The sequence below is a fragment of the Oncorhynchus clarkii genome, chromosome 1 (genome assembly GCF_045791955.1).
Source record: "Oncorhynchus clarkii lewisi isolate Uvic-CL-2024 chromosome 1, UVic_Ocla_1.0, whole genome shotgun sequence".
NCBI classification, from domain to species: Eukaryota; Metazoa; Chordata; class Actinopteri; order Salmoniformes; family Salmonidae; genus Oncorhynchus; species Oncorhynchus clarkii.
The window spans coordinates 80,883,248-80,906,518 of NC_092147.1; the positions used below are offsets into that span (position 1 = coordinate 80,883,248).

Genomic DNA, 23,271 nt, shown 5'->3' on the forward strand with positions numbered 1-23,271 from the left:
GAACCTACTGAAAACCTAACAAATATATTACAATATGATCAGATAAATAAAGCAATATTTTCTTATGGCTCTGTCAGTAATCTTTAATTTTCAACAGACACAAAAGACAAATTTCCTTTATATAAATATCCCCATAACATGAACATTAAATGAAAGAAACCGGTATTCAAGGCACCATCAGTAGACTATATTTTCTATTTTAGCAAAAGTGGGCTAAATTTACTTCAAAGAAAAAACAATAATAGCAATTTTCTATCATCCACTCAACTGAAATATTTTTAAAATATAATTGGATTGAAATACAAAAAAATAAAGTGCAAAAATCTATTAATCAAAAACAACACTTTGTTTAAGGAGAAGTAACATGCAGTGAAAACAAATATTAAATTTTAACTTTTAAACTTGAACTGAGTAAAAACTCTAAATATGTGATTGCACAGTAATGTTCACTTGTTTGAGGTTGAGGGTGATACTTGGTGGTGTCCCATCTTTTCCACAAGTTCATCAATGTTCGGGGTAAGGCTCTGAGCTGAAGAAATCCTCAGAATTGAGTGGAGGTGTTCAGCAGTAAGTCGACTTCTGTGTGATGTTTTGTTCAGGTTCATCAAAGAAAACAGTTGTTCACACAGGTATGTGCTGCCAAACATAGACAACGTTTGAGCAGCCTGGATGCGCAGCTGGGGCATTGTGCCGGGGAGGAAACGGGCGAACTCCGCAGCACCCACTGCCGCATATTTTGCCCTCAGTGCATCATTGCATTGGAGGTCAATCAACTCCATTTGGAGGTTTGGTGGTGAGCTTTCCACGTCAACAGCAAATGGGTTACCGAGCAGTTCCAACCTGCTTTTTTGTGCTTCAAAGTCAGCAAATCGGCGTCGAAAGTCAGCGGCAAGCATACCTATTTTATCAGCCAACTGTGTGCTCGGGAACGCACTGGTAGAGAGCTTCTCTTTCATGGTCTGGCAGCTGGGAAAGTGGCTCAAATTTTCTTTCCGCATCTGCGTCTCCCACAGAGTCAGTTTGGTTTTAAATGCCTTCACTGTACTGTACATATCAGAGATGACACGATCCCGACCCTGCAGCTGCAAGTTTATTGCATTCAGATGACTCGTAATGTCACACAGAAAAGCCATTTCACACAGAAACATTTCGTCTCGGAGTTGTGTTGTGTCTTTCCCTTTGCTGTCCAAGAACAGACAAATCTCCTCACGAAGCTCGAAACATCTTTGAAGCACCTTTCCCTGGCTTAGCCATCGCACCTCTGTGTGATAAGGCAAATCACCATGCTCCGTTTCTAACTCCGTCAGAAATGCCTTGAACTGGCGGTGATTCAAACCTTTGGCTCTGATAAAGTTAACTGTGCGCGTGATGATGCTCATTACATGCTCCATTTTCAAGGCTTTACCGCACAACGCTTCCTGGTGTATGATACAATGATAAGCTGTCAGCTCACCTGTCGCGTTTTCCTCTTGCATCTTTTCCCGTATCTTCGCCACCAGTCCGCTCCTGTGTCCACACATCGCAGGTGCTCCGTCGGTTGTCAAACCCACGAGTTTTTCCCAAGGCAGCTCCATCTCATTTACACATCTTGACACCTCTTCATACAAATCATGCCCCGTAGTTGTGCCATGCATAGGACGTAAAGCCAAAAACTCCTCTGTCACGCTTAGGTTGGAGTCCACTCCGCGGATGAAAATTGACAACTGGGCAATGTCAGAAATGTCGGTGCTCTCATCCACAGCCAAGGAATATGCAATAAAATCTTTTCCCTTTTTCACAAGCTGCTCTTTTAGATTGATGGACAACTGGTCTACTCTCTCGGCAATGGTGTTTCTGCTCAGACTCACATTTAAAAAGAGTTGCCTTTTTTCTGGGCAAACTTCGTCACAAACTTTAATCATGCAGTTTTTGATGAAATCCCCCTCCGTAAATGGCCGGGCTGATTTAGCGATCTCTTCTGCCAAAATAAAACTGGCCTTGACAGTTGCGTCCGCGTGTGTGTCCGCGTGTTTCGTTTCATAATGTCGTCTCAGATTATACTCTTTCAGTACCGCCACACTTTCTCCACACAGAAGACACACAGGTTTTCCAGCTACCTTCGTGAACATATACTCCGACTCCCACCTTGTTTGAAACCCCCGGTTCTCAGTATCCACCTTCCGTTTTGCCATTTTTGATGGGTATCTGAAAGTTAATTTTACTGTGATGCTGACGACTGCTGTGCCAATAAATATTGAAATGAAGCAGCCTACTGCTCGGTGCGTCACCTTTGCATTGTGGGAAATGTAGTATTGGTGCGTGTAAAAGATCTGCGGGCTGCCGGCTTGCTGCGGGCCGGTTCTAATAATAAATCAAGATCATCCCAGGGGCCGTAAAAAACCTTCTTGCGGGCCGGATGTGGCCCGCGGGCCTTGACTCTGACATATGTGGTTTAGGGTGTAGGGCGCTGGTCAACAGTAGTGAACTATACTGTGTAGGGTGTAGGGCGCTGGTCAAAAGTAGTGAACTATACTGTGTAGGGTGTAGGGCGTGGTCAAAAGTAGTGAACTATACTGTGTAGGGTGTAGGGCGCTGGTCAACAGTAGTGAACTATACTGTGTAGGGTGTAGGGCGCTGGTCAACAGTAGTGAACTATACTGTGTAGGGTGTAGAGCGCTGGTCAAAAGTAGTGAACTATACTGTGTAGGGTGTAGGGCGCTGGTCAAAAGTAGTGAACTATACTGTGTAGGGTGTAGGGTGCTGGTCAAAAGTAGTGAACTATAAGGTGTAGGGTGTAGGGCGCTAGTCAAAAGTAGTGAAAAATACTGTGTAGGGTGTAGGGCGCTGGTCAACAGTAGTGAACTATACTGTGTAGGACGCTGGTCAAAAGTAGTGAACTATACTGTGTAGGGCGCTGGTCAACAGTAGTGAACTATACTGTGTAGGGTGTAGGGCGCTGGTCAACAGTAGTGAACTATACTGTGTAGGGCGCTGGTCAACAGTAGTGAACTATACTGTGTAGGGTGTAGGGCGCTGGTCAACAGTAGTGAACTATACTGTGTAGGGTGTAGGGCGCTGGTCAACAGTAGTGAACTATACTGTGTAGGGTGTAGGGCGTGGTCAAAAGTAGTGAACTATACTGTGTAGGGTGTAGGGCGCTGGTCAACAGTAGTGAACTATACTGTGTAGGGCGCTGGTCAACAGTAGTGAACTATACTGTGTAGGGTGTAGGGCGCTGGTCAACAGTAGTGAACTATACTGTGTAGGGTGTAGGGCGCTGGTCAACAGTAGTGAACTATACTGTGTAGGGTGTAGGGCGTGGTCAAAAGTAGTGAACTATACTGTGTAGGGTGTAGGGCAACAGTAGTGAACTATACTGTGTAGGGTGTAGGGCGCTGGTCAACAGTAGTGGACTATACTGTTTAGGGTGTAGGGCGCTGGTCAACAGTAGTGAACTATACTGTGTAGGGTGTAGGGCGCTGGTCAACAGTAGTGAACTATACTGTGTAGGGTGTAGGGCGCTGGTCAACAGTAGTGAACTATACTGTGTAGGGTGTAGGGCGTGGTCAAAAGTAGTGAACTATACTGTGTAGGGTGTAGGGCGCTGGTCAACAGTAGTGAACTATACTGTGTAGGGCGCTGGTCAACAGTAGTGAACTATACTGTGTAGGGTGTAGGGCGCTGGTCAACAGTAGTGAACTATACTGTGTAGGGTGTAGGGCGCTGGTCAACAGTAGTGAACTATACTGTGTAGGGTGTAGGGCGCTGGTCAACAGTAGTGAACTATACTGTGTAGGGTGTAGGGCGTGGTCAAAAGTAGTGAACTATACTGTGTAGGGTGTAGGGCAACAGTAGTGAACTATACTGTGTAGGGTGTAGGGCGCTGGTCAAAAGTAGTGAACTATACTGTGTAGGGTGTAGGGCGCTGGTCAACAGTAGTGAACTATACTGTGTAGGGTGTAGGGCGCTGGTCAAAAGTAGTGAACTATACTGTGTAGGGTGTAGGGCAACAGTAGTGAACTATACTGTGTAGGGTGTAGGGCGCTGGTCAACAGTAGTGGACTATACTGTGTAGGGTGTAGGGCGCTGGTCAACAGTAGTGAACTATACTGTGTAGGGTGTAGGGCGCTGGTCAACAGTAGTGAACTATACTGTGTAGGGTGTAGGGCGCTGGTCAACAGTAGTGAACTATACTGTGTAGGTCGCTGGTCAACAGTAGTGAACTATACTGTGTAGGGTGTAGGGCGCTGGTCAACAGTAGTGAACTATACTGTGTAGGGTGTAGGGCGCTGGTCAACAGTAGTGAACTATACTGTGTAGGGTGTAGGGCGCTGGTCAACAGTAGTGAACTATACTGTGTAGGGTGTAGGGCGCTGGTCAACAGTAGTGAACTATACTGTGTAGGGCGCTGGTCAACAGTAGTGAACTATACTGTGTAGGGTGTAGGGCGCTGGTCAACAGTAGTGAACTATACTGTGTAGGGTGTAGGGCGCTGGTCAACAGTAGTGAACTATACTGTGTAGGGTGTAGGGCGCTGGTCAACAGTAGTGAACTATACTGTGTAGGGTGTAGGGCGCTGGTCAACAGTAGTGAACTATACTGTGTAGGGCGCTGGTCAACAGTAGTGAACTATACTGTGTAGGGTGTAGGGCGCTGGTCAACAGTAGTGGACTATACTGTGTAGGGTGTAGGGCGCTGGTCAACAGTAGTGAACTATACTGTGTATGGTGTAGGGCGCTGGTCAACAGTAGTGAACTATACTGTGTAGGGTGTAGGGCGCTGGTCAACAGTTGTGAACTATACTGTGTAGGGTGTAGGGCGCTGGTCAACAGTAGTGAACTATACTGTGTAGGGTGTAGGGCGCTGGTCAACAGTAGTGAACTATACTGTGTAGGGCGCTGGTCAACAGTAGTGAACTATACTGTGTAGGGTGTAGGGCGCTGGTCAACAGTAGTGAACTATACTGTGTAGGGTGTAGGGCGCTGGTCAACAGTAGTGAACTATACTGTGTAGGGTGTAGGGCGCTGGTCAACAGTAGTGAACTATACTGTGTAGGGTGTAGGGCGCTGGTCAACAGTAGTGAACTATACTGTGTAGGGTGTAGGGCGCTGGTCAACAGTAGTGAACTATACTGTGTAGGGTGTAGGGCGCTGGTCAACAGTAGTGAACTATACTGTGTAGGGTGTTGGGCGCTGGTCAACAGTAGTGAACTATACTGTGTATGGTGTAGGGCGCTGGTCAACAGTAGTGAACTATACTGTGTAGGTGATCTCAGACGTATAGGGTGTCATATGAGATGCAGCCCCTGGATGGTTAATGGACATCCTTTGTGGGTATTTCTTCACTTTCTGGAAACTCAATAGTTATTTTTCTAGTGTTTTTTCTCTCGGCTCAGGAATGAAGATGGAGAAATGGCTTGTGCTACGCGCTGCCAAACTTTACAGATGGGTTCAGGCAGATTGAGATTAATTGTTGATTTGGGATTGACCCTCGACTCCAGTTATTTTAAAACAACTATTAATCTCTGGTTTGGATGTGAATGGAGAACATGAATGTACGTATACAGACAGAAACCATTACTATTGCCATAATCCCACTCTGTTATAAAGCATTTACCAATTTTACAGGCATGTCATTACATGAACCATACAGTTAGTTACCTTTAATATGTATGATTTCAAAGGAATGTCTAGATTACGTATTCTACTAATGAGGCTAATTGTAATACTAAGCCATTTGGCATTGTGCTCTCACAGTAACTTCTGAACCTGTCAGAGACATGTTAGGTGCCAGGACCCAACACCTGCTGAGGGGGGTGGGTTCATGGTGTGTGGACGTGTGTGTGCGTGCATGCTCACATACATTGTGTGTGTTTTAGAGCAGGGTTTCCCCAAACTAGGCCCCACCCCCACGTTTTTGTTTTTGCCCTAGCACTAGACAGCTGATTCATAACCAAAACATGTACCCAGGCAGGGCCCCAGGACCAAGTTTGGGAAACCCTGTTTTAGAGGAGGGGGTGCAGTTCGGACTCTGCAGACCCTGCAACCTGACCCCCCCACCCCAATCCCTCTCCTGTTGCCACTGCGGCCCTAAACCACCAGCCCCAGTGGCTCCAGATGCTCTGGTGGCTCACTTGACCGTGCTTACAGGAAGCCCATTGTTGCAGGGGACAGAATTCAGGGGGAAGTGGTGTAATCCTGGCTCTGTCCTGGATCAGTCAGGTTGGATTTCACACACAGACCCCTGATCGGGCTGCAGCGCAGCCCTCAGCCAAGCTAGGCCCCTCGCCTAGGAGATGGGGAATCACAGGGAAAGTAGTCTAGCCGTGCTCCATAATAAGAGAGTTGTAGCATAGGAGCTGGTATTATAATAATGAAGGGGAGGAGTTAAATGCATGTGCAACCTGTTGTAATGTAATTGTCTTATGGTGTTCCAATTAGACAGGATTTTTGTATTTAAAAAAATGTATTTAACCTTTATTTAACTAGGCAAGTACAGACCCAACACCACCCAACACCACACTACAGGCCCAACACCACACTACAGACCCAACACCACACTACAGACCCAACACCACCCAACACCACACTACAGGCCCAACACCACACTACAGGCCCAACACCACACTACAGACCCAACACCACACTACAGACCCAACACTGTCCCCCACCCTTTGGGCTGGTCAGGAAGAGACCCCACCAGAAGGAATTCCAAGGCTATGGTAGATCAAACTGTATTTGGGATTGCTATGCCGTGTGTGTGGTGAGTGTGTTGCACCACTCTGCCCAGGGGAGTTTTGCCTGGTGAGGTGCAGTTTACCTAGCCACCCACTGTAAAAACATGGCCCTTCCTGCGCTTACTTTACCTCCCAGCTCCTTTCATATTAAACATAACAAATGATATGTTTCTGCTTGCTTCAGATTGTTTTCACTCTTCAAATCATCCGTGAGGAGAGTTATCTGTGCTCTTTAAAAGAAAACACGTTTTTTCCTCTGCTCTCTCTTTTGGTGCAGTAGGTGTGTTAGAATGAAGTCCCATCCAATATGAGTCATTTGTCTTTCATTGAATTAGACAAACTCTAGCCCACGCCAATGACGTTGAAATAAATTGATGTAATGACAAGAATTCCTGCCTCATAACAGTGGAGAGGTGAAAATCCGCCCCCGCCATTTCTGTCTTTGCACTTGGCATGGCATGTAATGTGATCTCAGACGTGTTAGAGAAAGCATCGACTTTTTCTCCTCCGTTTTACACACAAGCAGAATTCCAGTTTGTAGGCTTCTTGTTTTCCTCTTGCTAGTGTCACAGAGGTATTTAACGTCCTAGTTATAGAAAAAGGTTGTTGATTCAAAACAGTGTGTACTTAAAGGTACACATTTGTAGAGGCTGACAGATGTATTCTAGTACACACACTCATACAGTGAGGGGAAAAAGTATTTGATCCCCTGCTGATTTTGTACGTTTGCCCACTGACAAAGAAATGATCAGTCTATAATTTTAATGGTAGGTTTATTTGAACAGTGAGAGACAGAATAACAACAAAAATATCCAGAAAAACGCATGTCAAAAATGTTAAATAAGTATTTGACCCCTCTGCAGAACATGACTTAGTACTTGGTGGCAAAACCCTTGTTGGCAATCACAGAGGTCAGACGTTTCTTGTAGTTGGCCACCAGGTTTGCACACATCTCAGGAGGGATTTTGTCCCACTCCTCTTTGCAGATCTTCTCCAAATCATTAAGGTTTCGAGGCTGACGTTTGGCAACTCGAACCTTCAGCTCCCTCCACAGATTTTCTATGGGATTAAGGTCTGGAGACTGGCTAGGCAACTCCAGGACCTTAATGTGCTTCTTCTTGAGCCACTCCTTTGTTGCCTTGGCCTTGTGTTTTGGGTCATTGTCATGCTGGAATACCCATCCACAACCCATTTTCAATGCCCTGGCTGAGGGAAGGAGGTTCTCACCCAAGATTTGACGGTACATGGCCCCATCCATCGTCCCTTTGATGCGGTGAAGTTGTCCTGTCCCCTTATCAGAAAAACACCCTCAAAGCATAATGTTTCCACCTCCATGTTTGACGGTGGGGATGGTGTTTTCAGGGTCATAGGCAGCATTCCTCCTCCAAACACGGCGAGTTGAGTTGATGCCAAAGAGCTCCATTTTGGTCTCATCTGACCACAACACTTTCACCCAGTTGTCCTCTGAATCATTCAGATGTTCATTGGCAAACTTCAGACGGGCATGTATATCTTGCATGGAGCCCCAGGCTGAGGGAGATTGACAGTTCTTTTGTGTTTCTTCCATTTGCGAATAACCACACCAACTGTTGTCACCTTCTCACCAAGCTTCTTGTCAATGGTCTTGTAGCCCATTCCGGCCTTGTGTAGGTCTACAATCTTGTCCCTGACATCCTTGGAGAGCTCTTTGGTCCATGGTGGAGAGTTTGGAATCTGATTGATTGCTTCTGGCTCCCTTTAAGAGAGTGCTCCTAATCTCAGCTCGTTACCTGTATAAAAGACACCTGGGAGCCAGAAATCTTTCTGATTGAGAGGGGGTCAAATACGTATTACCCTCATTCATATGCAGATCAATTTCTAACATTTTTGACATGCGTTTTTCTGGATTTTTTTTGTTGTTATTCTGTCTCTCACTGTTCAAATAATCCTACTATTAAAATAATAGACTGATCATTTCTTTGTCAGTGGGCAAACGTACAAACTCAGCCGGGGATCAAATACTTTTTCCCCTCACTGTATAGCTAGTACACAAACTCATACTAACACATATAGCTAGTACACACACAAGCACTCACACAGACTTCAATATGACCTTATACGTCAACTATCTGTGCTGATAACTTCTTGTTTTCTGACACTGAAATACCCATCTCTTGTATCTTCCTCTCTGGTAGTTGTTATATTGTCTTAAAGGCTCCCTCGGCTCTCTGTTCTGTGTGTAAAGAAATGAGTTGGGAAGAGGGGGTGGAGGGACACACAAGTTCACAGGAATGTTTGTGATGCCAGGGATCCCTCTCAACAAACAACCATCACTACATCAAGAGGATTGTTTCTCCTCTTTCTCTGGAGCCTTCCACTCTGCTGCAAATGTACATGACCCCTCCGCTCCTCTCCACACAAGAGGCTGGGCCCCGTTCAACAGCTCCTTTTAAGGCGTAACAAGGCAGCTTTGTTGCCTGGGTCGGGTCGCTCTGGTGGGATGCTAAGTTGCTAAGTTCAGTCTCAGCGGCTGATAAATAGGGCTCTTTCTCTCTGTAGCTGGCTCAGCTTTGATGTGTATGTGTGTATGTGTGTCTCTGTAACTGGCTTGGCTTTGGTTTGTCTGTCTCTCACAGTGTACGCATCATGTGAAAGACATGACCTCAGCTTAATTGACTAATTGTGGGGGACGTGAAGCTATTTGTTGTTTATCAGCCAGACAAAAGCAGCATACGTATTCACTACTTTTAAACCAAAAAAATAAAATACCACCAAGCTGAGAAAAATATGATCCTGAAAGGTTTTAGGTGTGAAGCATGCTAGAGTTTTATTTATTAAATGTTTTAGGTGTGAAGCATCCTAGAGTTTTATTTCTTAAACGTTTTAGGTGTGAAGCATGCTAGAGTTTTCTTTATTAAATGTTTTAGGTGTGGTTCACATTCCAAAACATATCATTCCAAAATGATGGGCATTAATATGGAGTTGGTTCCCACTTTGATGGAACAGTGCTGCAGGGACTTGCTTCCATTCAGCCACAAGAGCATTAGTGAGGTCGGCACTGATGTTGGGAGATTAGGCCTGGCTCACAGTCTGCATTCCAATTCATCCCAAAGGTGTTCGATGGGGTTGAGGTTTGGGCTCTGTGCAGGCCAGTCAAGTTCTTCCACACCGACCTCGACAAACCAGTTCTGTATTGACTTTACTTTGTGCACAAGGGCATTGTCATTCTGAAACAGGAAAGGGCCTTCCCCAAACTGTTTCCACAAAGTTGGAAGCACAGAATCATCAAGAATGTGATTGTATGCTGTAGCGTTAAGATTTCCCTTCACTGGAACTAAGGGGCCTTGCCCAAACCATGAAAAACATCCCAAGACCATTATTCCTCCTCCACCCAATTTTACAGTTGGCGCTATGCATTTGGGCAGGTAGCGTTCTCCAGGCATTCTCCAAACCCTGAATCGTCCATCGGACTGCCAGATGGAGAAGTGTGATTCATCACTCCAGAGAACGCGTTTCTACTGCTCCAGAGTCCAATGGCGGTGAGCTTTACACCACTCCAGCCGACGCTTGGCATTGCGCATGGTGATCTTAGGCTTGTGTGAGGCTGCTCTGCCATGGAAGCTCAGTTCAGGAAGGTCCCAAGGAACAGTTCTTGTGCTGATGTTGCTTCCAGAGGCAGTTTGGAAGTCGGTAGTGAGTGTTGCAAAGGAGGACAGACGATTTCTACGCGCTACGGGCTTCAGCACTCGGCGGTCCCCTTCTGTGAGCTTGTGAGGCCGTTGTTGCTCCTAGACATTTCCACTTACAGTTGACTGGGACAGCTCTAGCAGGGCAGAACATTTTTACGAACTGACTTCTTTGAAGGTGACATTCTATGACGGTGCCACATTGAAAGTCACTGAGCTTTTCAGTAAGGCCATTCTACTGCCAATGTTTGTTTGTGGAGATTACATGGCTGTGTGCTCGATTCTATACACCTGTCAGCTACGCGTCTGGTTGAAATCCACAAATTTTAATGGATGTCCACATACTTTTGTTCATATAGTGTACTTGTTGTCTATCGACCTATCCGTCTGTCAGCATTTCATTGTCATGTTACTGTGAAGTAGTGTTGTTTACCCGTTCAGACGACTCACATTTCACATTCCTAAGACTAAATGCAGTTTTGGAAGTCTGAGACATTTCACAATTATATCTCACAGTGTTGGATATGTCCAACTTCATCCCTGTTCAAGAGAGACAAGCGATTGAATTCATGAAGGAGACAAATGAGCTTTATTTCAAACCCCACATCAAGTTGTAGTCTGTCAGAAACAGAGACCGGTTAAGTACAGTACACCTGACAAGACTTCTTATCCATCACAGACTAGTCACAAACTAACTAAACAAACTGTGTTGACTAAACTCAACACAGCATTTCTCTCAATTAAGTGTTGAGCCTAGTCTTTATTTGTCCCAAAGGGGATCCTATGTAGGCATCCAATGGGCCCTGGTCAAACGTAGTGCACTTTTGTAGTGAATTAAGGTGTGATTTGGGACACAGACCCTCAACATCAGCAGTCTGTTCAGAAACATACATGGCGTTTTGACCTTGATTTAGTTCTACTCCAGTCATTTATTTAGTCTGAGTCCGCAACAATAACATATATAGTTGGGTAAATACTCTGGCTTTCAGTTTAAATATACAATCCCCAATGTCCATCAAGGTCCTTCCTGCTGGAGGGAGAATAACTCCTTACCTACAGAACTGTATATCATCAGATAAGTACTCCCTAGAAATGGGAAACCACGGACAGGCTTAACCACTTCCTGCTTCCCCATAGACGAGTGTTAATGATAAAAGAGAATGAATGGAAAGAGGATTTTATCAGTGGGAAATGGGGGAATTGGTTAGCTTCAATGAGGCTCTTCTATACCACATTTCACAATCAAGGCCTATTTCAGAAGTATAGTTTGGGGTTTCTTTGGAGACTGTTTTTTGTGGAGACTGGTTTTAGTGGAGATTGGTTGAGGGATGTATGCCGACTCAGACAGTATTGACAGGATGTGTATCTAACCAATAGCATTGCTCATCAGACAAACCAGCTAGACCCTCCCTGAAAGTCTCTTACACACAGCCTCGACGATCTCTTTCCAAATGTTTGACATCCAGATTCTTTAGCTCGGAGAATATGTACCACATGTCCGTCCACCATCGACAAGCCTGCCCAGTCTCCTTATCCATTCCTATCCCCTGACAAGCCCCTGTCCTGTCTGGTCCTTCTCCCCTTCATCCTGTCTCCCTGCCTGTCCCAGTCTCTTACTGCTGCGCCCTGTCCCTCCGCCTCTGATCAGAGCTGACACTGAGTTGATTCAAATCGGCCCGCTTACTGGGTGCAGGGCGGACTGCCGACTAGATTGGATCACAGAAAGGAGAGAGTTTTTCTAATGGGCAGACAAATGAACGTCCAAGGCCTCGGCTCTCTGCAATGATTCCCTCTACGACGTAGCGTATGTGCTTCTCTAAGAGCAGTGAGAGATGAGAGAGGAGTTGGAGTGTGTAGGGACTGAGGTTGGACATTAGTGTGTAAACACTCTCATTTCTTCACATAGTTGTTTGTGGGACTGCAGAGAGTGAGACTGGGGAATAGCTGGACCTAGACAATAGTGTGTTAACCAACTAACTCTCTCTCATTCTTTCTCATGTTTGTTTCTGATGGAGAAAACAACAATGGAAGGTTACAGGCCGATCAATAGTCTATACAAACACAGAGCAAGATTAATATGTTATAGCTACACCGGCACAGAAAGAACCGACTCTCCGGTGTTGGTGATTTATTCTGCCTTTTCTTTTTGTGACGTCCGCTTAAAAAGTGTTCTGCTTGCCCTGATTGAACATTAACACCTTGGTTATGGCGTGCTTATGAGGCAGCACTTTTTCATTAGGATTAATTGATGTTAGGATTTGTTGAAGTGTATTATCAATATTTATCTGTTTGCCTTGGAGGGACATTGATCAATGAAAATGGCTTTGCTTGGTTGACTGTATTGGACACTGAAGCAGTTTGCACATCGGCCACGTAATGGCCATTTATGAGACGCCAGCTGCACAATCAATAAAGCATTGAAATAAGAAGATGAAATTCCTTATTTTTTTAATGATTACTTCTCAGTTTTATGGTTGAACTTTCTTCCAGATTTAAAAACTTTTAGGGTTAGAAGTAATTCTCTCTTTCAAAAAAATGCAAAAACAACCATCTCAACGATTTTCCTCTCAGCTTCAAGCCCATTAAAATTCCTCAAAGTTTTTACATATCACCACATCAAATACATATAAATGATGAATGTCTCAAACAGCAGTAGCTAGTATTGCACCAGTAGCCCCCGGGTTCCCTGAAAAACTGATTTGGTGTCTGTGAACTTTGTTGTTACACAGGCCAGGGAAAATTTGAGTAATGTGCTGCTTGCTGTGTGTGATTCATCATTCACATCTTATAATGCAAAACACACTAATAAACATTGACACCGTCATGTATTACTTTGAGATTGTGTTTGTTGTTCTGTTAATGAATTTACTAGCTACTGCAACTAGTTTAATATGCATGCCAGCGGGTGGGGTGTGGCTTTGTCATCACATATTGCATGCATAGCAGCTAAGACATTATGCTTCCTTCATAGATCACAGAGAGACTGTTTTTATTCCAGACAGTTGGTTTTATTGACTGTGCCATAAGGTCAGCTGAGTGCCCTCTTTTTTCTACAGTAATCACTTTCTGCGTCAGGAAAGCAAGAAGTCTAATTGGCCTCGGTGTATTTTGGAAGTCTTGCTAACCAGAGTTGGATGTCTCCATGTTCTGGTGATGATGGAGTTGAGAGAAAGTGATTTATTTACTTTCTGACTATTGCATGAATCATCTCTAGGGAGAGGGAGGGGGCGGGCGGGAGGGAGGGAGAAAGAGAGGGTTTACACTGTAGGAGAGTGTAATAATAATATAACTTACTGTAAAGGTTTAATTTCCAGCAGGCAATACACAGTAGAGCTTTCAATGGCTTCCAAAAAATAGCTATGTAGGGACTCATGGTGCAGCTCTACTGTAACTCATCGGAGCATCAAAGTACATCTTACAGAGACAGGCTACAGTAATTGTCTCTCCAGGCCTTCCCTTGTCCCAAAATCTGACAATACACTGTTAAACCTAACTCCATCATGCTCCATCTGATAATACACTGTTAAACCTAACTCCATCATGCTCCATCTGACAATACACTGTTAAACCTAACTCCATCATGCTCCATCTGACAATACACTGTTAAACCTAACTCCATCATGCTCCATCTGACAATACACTGTTAAACCTAACTCCATCATGCTCCATCTGACAATACACTGTTAAACCTAACTCCATCATGCTCCATCTGACAATACACTGTTAAACCTAACTCCATCATGCTCCATCTGACAATACACTGTTAAACTTAACTCCATTTTTTTCCATCTGACAATACACTGTTAAACCTAACTCCATCATGCTTGGCGGAAAGTTTTATAACTTAATGAAACTAAACTAGTTGCCATTGACAATGGTGCTGGCGTAGCATACTGCCATTGAAGTTAACATGCCCAGTGCTTGGCTCTGTGTACCACACTGTGAAGGAGAGAAATAATAAACAGTGTTCTTTGTTTACCTTCGCCTGCCCACCACTCGTAATCCCAGGGGCCACTGCTAGCCATTGAGCTGTGTTGTTGTAATAACAAATGACCGCAGAAGTAGCAACCAGCAATAACCATGACGTCAGCTGACCTGCTCCCAAGAAGGTAGGGGTAGGGGTAAGCTGCTCCCAAGACTTGGGGGGTAGGGGTAAGCTGCTCCCAACACTTGGAGGATTCTGGGTGGGGTGGGGTAGATGGAGAAGGTTTTGGGGGGAGGGGTGGTAAGGGGAAAGGGAGTTGGATGGAGAGGGGTTTGGGGGGTTGGATGGAGAAGGGTTTGGGGGGTGACGGGGAGTAACAGGAGTTCTAGAAGGCAAAAATAAATAGCTGGTGTGCGTTTATGACTGTCAAGAGTTTTAGCTGGTGTGTGTTTATGGTTGTCAAAAGCTTTAGCTGGTGTGTGTTTATGGTTGTCAAGAGTTTTAGCCGGTGTGTGTTTATGGTTGGCAAGAGTTTTAGCTGGTGTGTGTTTATGGTTGTCAAGAGTTTTAGCTGGTGTGTGTTTATGGTTGTCAAGAGTTTTAGCTGGTGTGTGTTTATGGTTGTCAAGAGTTTTAGCTGGTGTGTGTTTATGGTTGTCAAGAGTTTTAGCTGGTGTGTGTTTATGGTTGTCAAGAGTTTTAGCTGGTGTGTGTTTATGGTTGTCAAGAGTTTTAGCTGGTGTGTGTTTATGGTTGTCAAGAGTTTTAGCTGGTGTGTGTTTATGGTTGTCAAGAGTTTTAGCTGGTGTGCATTTATGGTTGTCGAGTTTTTCACTGGTGTGCGTTTTGCCTCTCCTAGATATGATTTATCCCCAGCCAGTCCAGCCTAGTCGACGCAGCTGTTTGTACAATGGATAGTTTTACACCGGCTCATGTTAAACAAGCTTAGCTCGCTGACAGCATCCATCTCGGAGAGGACAAAATAGCTACAGGACCAAGTGGCTTATTGTGATCCCCTGAACATGACAGAACAAAAGCTTGTCTCTCCAGGCCTTCCCTGCATGGTTCCCCATAACAGTTGTGTCTCCAGGCCTTAGTCCCAGACCCTGCATGGTTCCCCAGAACAGTTGTGTCTCCAGACCTTAGTCCCAGCATGGTTCCCCAGAACAGTTGTCTCTCCAGGCCTTCCCTGCATGGTTCCCCAGAACAGTTGTGTCTCCAGACCTTAGTCCCAGACCCTGCATGGTTCCTCAGAACAGTTGTGTCTCCAGGCCTTCCCTGCATGGTTCCTCAGAACAGTTGTCTCTCCAGGCCTTCCCTGCATGGTTCCCCAGAACAGTTGTGTCTCCAGACCTTAGTCCCAGACCCTGCATGGTTCCCCAGAACAGTTGTGTCTCCAGACCTTAGTCCCAGACCCTGCATGGTTCCCCAGAACAGTTGTGTCTCCAGACCTTAGTCCCAGACCGTGCATGGTTCCCCAGAAGAGTTGTGTCTCCAGGCCTTCGTCCCAGACCCTGCATGGTTCCCCAGAACAGGGAATCAACTGAAACCAAACAGAATGAGAATAGTGATGGTTATACTACCATGTCAAGACATGGATGTAGAAAAAAACAAAAATAATAATGGAAATATGATTATTGACGTTGGGAGGAATAGTATTCAGAGTGTACTGTTACACAATGTACATAAGGCAATCCAACTCCACCTTGTAAAATAATAGCTACATTGTACAGTGATACCTAAATAATGACTCTTCTAGCTAGTGTACTGTTTGCCACTATGCCGATACTTATGCGAAATGTCCCCTGTAATTATGGTCTTTGGGATGTTCAGACCCATCTACCGTCCAACGAGAAGCCACTTTACTTTAATGCCCAGTACATGGTGACCCCAGGTTCCAACGCAGCCCTCTGCAGTTATGACCTTATACATAACTTATTTACTACTCTCTCTCCCATCTCCCAGGAGTTTTAGTGTTAACATTGATTCCCAGGCTTTGGAAGGAAGCAGACGGCGTGTCGTGTCCTGGTGCCTGACTCATGTCTGTTCTAGCCATTCCCCTCTGCCCCCTTCGCCTTCTAAACTTCTAACCAGCTGCAAACTTCAAAAGGAATATGATTTATTAGGGCCACAACTCCCGGATTCAGCGACTATCAACTTGTTTATCCAAGTTTAGATATTCCTGGTTGTATATCCCATATTATAAACTGGGTGGTTCGAGCCCTGAATGCTGATTGGCTGACAGCCGTGGTATATCAGACTGTATACCACGTGTATGACAATACATTTATTTTCACTGCTCTTATTATGTTGGTAACCAGTTTATAATAGCAATAAAGCACCCCTGGGGTTTGTAGTTTATGGCTAATATACCACAGCTCAGGGCTGTATCCGCGTTGCGTCGTGCCTAAGAACAGCCCTTAGCTGTAGTATATTGGCCATCTACCATACCCCCTCGTGCCTTATTGCTTAATTATGCCCTTTCATGTTGGTCCATGAGGATGCATTTGAAGAGTGGTGAGACCAGTGAGACTGGAGACCCTGTAAGACCGAGTCTGTCTCAAACAGAAAATGTCTATTATCATCAAGGCTTTGGATTCCGTTCCCTGCTTTAACAGTATGGTTCTGGAGGTGTTGTATAATTTATGTATTTCAGAGGTGCTGTGATTTGTTTGGCCACTTTTGATGACGCGGGTGGTGGGGGGTGCTGTTGAGGGGTTAGTGGGGGGAGGTTCAGGTCAGAGCAGGCGTCATTGACTCTTCTCCTGTTTTCCCCTTGAAGATGCCCATCCTTTAGCCTTCCACAAATCCCTCAGTCCTTCACATCCCCCTCCACCCCCATTCACTCCCTCCCTCTGTATCTCCCAAATGGGAAACATGTGGCATGGCTTGTCATTTGTTAACGTGCGGTGGAAAGAGCGAAGCCGGCCAGCAGACGGCTCATCAAGAACGCTCATTCAGTATGATGAATGTGGCCAAATACACATTTGTCCGTAAAACTTGCCGAGTGGAGCAGCATCATTAGGCATGAGGAATAGGTGGAGCCCGCTGAGAAGTGAGTGCAGTAAACAGATGTTGGGGATTTTCACGGGCATCCTTCATCCAGAGGACTATCATTAATAAAGCTTGAAGGTGATCCTCTCCAAATAAAGTATAGGAGGCTCAGGAAATTGCTGAATAAACTGAATTTATCACGGGTTCTTAAGCAAGGTGGCCCAATAGGTGTGTTGTCGGTTTTCTTTTATGAAATAAGAACTGTTCTCTGAGCTGTGCTCTCTGAACTGTGTTCTCTGTGTTAGTCAGCATGTTGTTTCTCAGTCCTTAGGGAGCTTGCTTTCATCAGAGTAAAATACAGGTTCTCTCCACTCTAAGCCAGTGCTGTTTGAGCTGTTCGTCTTGCTGGATGCATTCTATTGACTTTAAGTGCTCAGGTGGCACGTCATCATCTGTCTGTGCTTCTATTGTAGCAAGATGGGAACATATTCATGTAATCTTTACAATTAAATTGTGTGAATGTAGCACTGTATGTTGCTTAAGATGTATGCAAATATGCAACTGGCTGAATATTGACATGTAAAGGGTCCACGGTGGATGTTGAGGTGGAGAATGTGATGCAAATGCCTTTGACAACCAGACAAAATGATGTCTTTCGCCCAACTGTAATGTTAGTTGTATCTGCCCGGTATATTCTTCAGGGGGTTGAATAGCTGTATATCTCTGTAGGGTCTGGTGTTGCTGGGTGAACTAGCCCCATGTACAGTTGAAGTGGGAAGTTTACATACACCTTAGCCGAATACATTTAAACTCAGTTTTTCACAATTCCTGACATTTAATCCTAGTAAAAAGTCCCTGTCTAAGGTCAGTAAGGATCACCTATTTATTTTAAGATTGTGAAATGTCAGAATAATAGTAGAGAGGATGATTTATTTCAGCTTTTATTTCTTTCTTCACATTCCCAGTGGGTCAAAAGTTTACATACACTTCGTTAGTATTTAGTAGTGTTGCCTTTAAATTGTTTAACTTGGGTCAAACGGTTTGGGTAGCCTTCCACAAGCTTCCCACAATATGTTGGGTGAATTTTGGCCCGTTCCTCTTGACAGAGCTGGTGTAACTGAGTCAGGTTTGTAGGCCTCCTTGCTCGCACACGCTTTTTTCGTTATGCCCACAAATGTTCTATAGGATTGAGGTCAGGGCTTTGTGATGGCCACTCCAATACCTTGACTTTGTTGTCCTTAAGCCATTTTGCCACAACTTTGGAAGTATGCTTGGGGTCCTTGTCCATTTGGAAGACCCAAGCTTTAACTTCCTGACTGATGTCTTGAGATGTTGCTTCAATATATCCACATCATTTTCCTCCTCATGATGCCATCTATTTTGTGAAGTGCACCAGTCCCTTCTGCAGCAAAGCACCCCCACAACATGATGCTGCCAACCCCATGCTTCACGGTTGGGATGGTGTTCTTCGGCTTGCAAGCCTCAGGAGTCTGAAGAAATTCAGCTTGTCACTGAAAACACTCACAAACTTTTACAGATGCACAATTGAGAGCATTCTGTCAGGCTGTATCACCGCCTGGTACGGCAACTGCTCTGCCCTCAACCGTAAGGCACTCCAGAGGGTAGTGAGGTCTGCACAACGCATAACCGGGGGCAAACTACCTGCTCTCCAGGACAGCTCCACTACCCGATGTCACAGGAAGGTCAAAAAGATCATCAAGGACAACAACCACCCGAGCCACTGCCTGTTCACCCCGCTATCATCCAGAAGGCGAGGTCAGTACAAAGCAGGGGCCGAGAGACTGAAAAACAGCTTCTATCTCAAGGCCGTCAGACTGTTCAACAGCCATCACTAACATTGAGTGGCTGTTGCCAACATACTGACTCAAATCTCTAGCCACTTTAATAATAAAAAATTGGATGTAATAAATATATCACTAGTCACTTTAAACAATGGCACTTTATATAATGTTTACATAACCTACACTACTCATCTCATATGTATATACTGTACTCTATACCATCTACTGCATCCTGCCAATGCCGTTCGGCCATCACTCATTCATATATTTTTATGTACATATTCTTATTCATTCCTTTACACTTGTGTGTGTAGGTAGTTGTTGTGAAATTGTTAGAATACTTGTTAGATATTACTGCACGGTCGGAACTAGAAGCACAAGCATTTCGCTACAGTCACATTAACATCTGCTAATCATGTGTATGTGACAAATAACATTTGATTTGATTTGAAGCCTCCCCCTTTTTCCTCCAAACATAACGATGGTCATTATGGCCAAACAGTTCTATTTTTGTTTCAGCAGACCAGAGGACATTTCTCCAAAAAGTATGATCTTTGTTCCCATATGCAGTTGCAAATCGTACTCTGGCTTTTTTATGGTGGTTTTGTGGCAGTGGCTTCTTCCTTGCTGAGCGGCCTTTCAGGTTATGTCGATATAGGGCTAATTTTACTTTGGATATAGATACTTTGTACCTATTTCCTCCAGCATCTTCACAAGGTCCTTTGCTGTTGTTCTGGGATTGATTTGCACTTTTCACCCCAAAGGTTGTTTATCTCTAGAAGACAGAACGCGTCTCCTTCCTGAGCAGTATGACAAAATGCATGGTCCCATGGTGTTTATACTTGTGTACTATTGTTTGTACAGATGAACTTGGTACCTTTAGGTGTTTGGAAATTGCTCCCAAGGATGAACCAGACTTGTAGAGGTCTACAATTTTTTTTCTGAGGTCTTGGAAGATTTATTTCGATTTTCCCATGATGCCAAGCAAAGAGACACTGAGTTTGAAGGTAGGCCTTAAAATACATCCACAGGTACACCTCCAATTTCCTCTCTAGCACCTCTCCAATCCTCCAATCCACCTCTCATGCGTAGGCTGCAATTCCCCCCCCCCCCCTCCTCCTCCCAGTAGAACCCAGTGTGAGTTGTATTTGCCACCACAATTTACCAACAAACGGGATCACATGAATACAACTCGCGCAAATCAATAAAAAACTGTCAGGAACACTTAGCTTCCCGCGCTTTGCTAAATGCAATTTATCACTCAGGGAGTCACGGGAAAGGAACCCACGGTAACAAATGGAGTCTAATCATTTGCATTGGACCTGTTGTCAAAGGCTTGAAGACTACATTTTTCGTCTTCTGTTTAATACTGTCAGTTGTACTGGGTTACATGGGGTGTCTGAAGGGACTAGTGGGGTGTCTACTGATTGCATTTGTCTAGGGAAACCAGGGCTTTATGAAGTAGGCTGTACAGGCGGGCAGGGTACTTTAACTTTCCCTTTCAGATAATATTTGATCGTTTACTGTAAGAGTAGAGCCTATCAAGAGTACATGGGTATGTGTAGAGATATTGTTGTGGATGCACTCTTGCACTAGTCCTATTGAATAGGATGTGCAGGCTATTGAAATTGGAACATATGGGTATGCTACACTAACTTACAGTTAACCTCAGTTAGGAATGATCACTGTTGTTAGATTTACTGTATATTGAGTCAGTACATGTTGAGAAAGTACAGTGCTGTAATCAACCCATAGATCCATAATTGACAAATGTTGTCTTAATGGTGAGAAAACCCCATGCAAAGCTCATGTTACCACTGTAAATTTTAAATCTGGTGCTTTGAATACATTTTGGATGACCATCGTTGTTTTTCCGTGCTGTTTTCTGGCTGCCTTGCTCAAAAGATTGATTGACGTCATAAACGGCAGTCATGTTGCCCTGTTGTAAATTGTAAGGTCTTTTGAACATTAGTAATGTCAGTCACCCTGGTGGGTATGAGTGGTTTTCACATTAGACTTATTTCCCCCTCCATATTGTTAGCCCTCAGGGACAAGTTAGACCTTATAAGATATATTAAGTAGTTTCGAAGATAATGTTGGCATGGAACATGCTTTTACACGGCTCCTGTTAAAAAAGTTGGGGATGGCTTTAATAATATTTTTACTTTGGCCTAACAGTAGCTTTGATATTTGGAATTAAAAAGTGCATTTGGAAATGTCAGCTACAGTGTTTTATTTTTGTTTTTTTATTGTGATGAATAAATAAGTAAATTAAAATGTTTTTTGGCGATCGAAATTCAGGACCAAACCCTTAACTTGAAAATGAGCTCTTACTCATTGATATCATTGAGTTTTTTGTGCAACCTTTGAGGTAGTTATTTTAGTCATATATTGAAGTCCAAATCGCAGACAAGCCCCCTGAATACAATCTCTCCAATTATTATAGGGTCTTTGGTAATTAGCATCCTGTGCATGACTTTAAGCAGAATCAGCCTGTCTAGTGGTTTGAAATCACATTATAAACACGTATTGGCACATGGAGAAACCTAGCCCTTTGATATGTCCGTCCGTGTCCATCTATGCCCCTGGGCTGAAGGCGATCAACATGAAACCCACTTTACAAATTATTGCTGCTTTGCTCTCGTCATTGATCATTTGGGAATCGTTCACGTTTGAAGTGCAATCATAGTACTTGACAAGCTGTCTATTAGAAGATGTGTGCAAAAAAACCTCATTTATAAATAAGTAAGATTTATTATGAATCTAGAGCTTACTCCCCAGTCTGATATTTCTCCATGTAGGATTTCTGCCATTTATTGCAGTAATGGACATTTCACTCTCTTTATTTCAATTCAATTACAGGTACTTCATAGTTCTTTCGAACCTGTTTGCTAAGGTCTGTAGTACTTTATAGGTACTGCATTGGTTGTCATTCAAGGTGCGACGACCCCTTTAATGCTAATTAGGCCTCTAAACTCAGTCACCAGCCTATTTCTCGGCGTTACCACAGAAACTGTTCTTTTCAACCCTTGTTCCTTTTAAGATAAATTAGCGTGGTCTAAATAATGCAGTGACTCCTAATTCTCTTAGATTAGTGCCTGAGTTAGATGATAGCCAACCCATTGGAATTGGTCATCAGCATAAATCATGACTGAATGAACTGATAAAATGCAAACTCGCCGGCCGTCATAAATCAAATGAAACCCACTTGCTGTGGAAGTCGGTGGAATTAGAAGTCCATGGTCCCATTAATTACATTGCCTTGTGAAGGCGACAGGGTTATAAATCAGCTGTGAAAGGTGCTCCAGCCAGCCGGCCCAGGAAGCACAGGGAGGGAACCTGGCTCTGCCTGCTAATGGCTCTGTATAACATTACCCCCCTAACTGTTCCTTAGACAACCCACCTCCAGAGTGGCTATAGGGCTTTGGCTATAGGGCCTCCATAGATTTGGCTATAGCTTTAGTACTGTCGTGGGAGATATTATGGATGTATACATTTATTGCTAAGACCTAAGGAAGCATTGTATGCTTTTGTAGATCGGAAATAATGTGAGATGAGCAAACATTCTCATGATTACTTTCATTATCCATAATCTGTACATTGTCCCTTTTCCTTTCCTTGTGTCTTATGTGTCCTTTGAGTAAGGTTATCAACCTTTAGTCTACCATCCCAGTAAGGTTATTAACCTCTAGTCTACCACCCCAGTAAGGTTATTAACCTCTAGTCTACCACCCCAGTAAGGTTATCAACCTTTAGTCTACCACCCCAGTAAGGTTATTAACCTCTAGTCTACCATCCCAGTAAGGTTATTAACCTCTAGTCTACCACCCCAGTAAGGTTATTAACCTTTAGTCTACCACCCCAGTAAGGTTATCAACCTTTAGTCTACCACCCCAGTAAGGTTATCAACCTTTAGTCTACCATCCCAGTAAGGTTATCAACCTTTAGTCTACCACCCCAGTAAGGTTATCAACCTTTAGTCTACAACCTACCACCCCAGTAAGGTTATTAACCTTTAGTCTACCACCCCAGTAAGGTTATTAACCGTTAGTCTACCACCCAGTACGGTTATCAACCTTTAGTCTACCACCCCAGTAAGGTTATCAACCTTTAGTCTACCACCCCAGTAAGGTTATCAACCTTTAGTCTACCACCCCAGTAAGGTTATTA

General features: G+C 44.1%; 1 protein-coding gene across 1 annotated transcript in view; it reads left to right on the forward strand.

Annotated features, from left to right (window-relative positions):
- Positions 1-23,271, forward strand: part of LOC139417975 (leucine-rich melanocyte differentiation-associated protein-like) — a 420,419-nt gene that overhangs the window by 163,542 nt on the left and 233,606 nt on the right. The window lies entirely within an intron of this gene.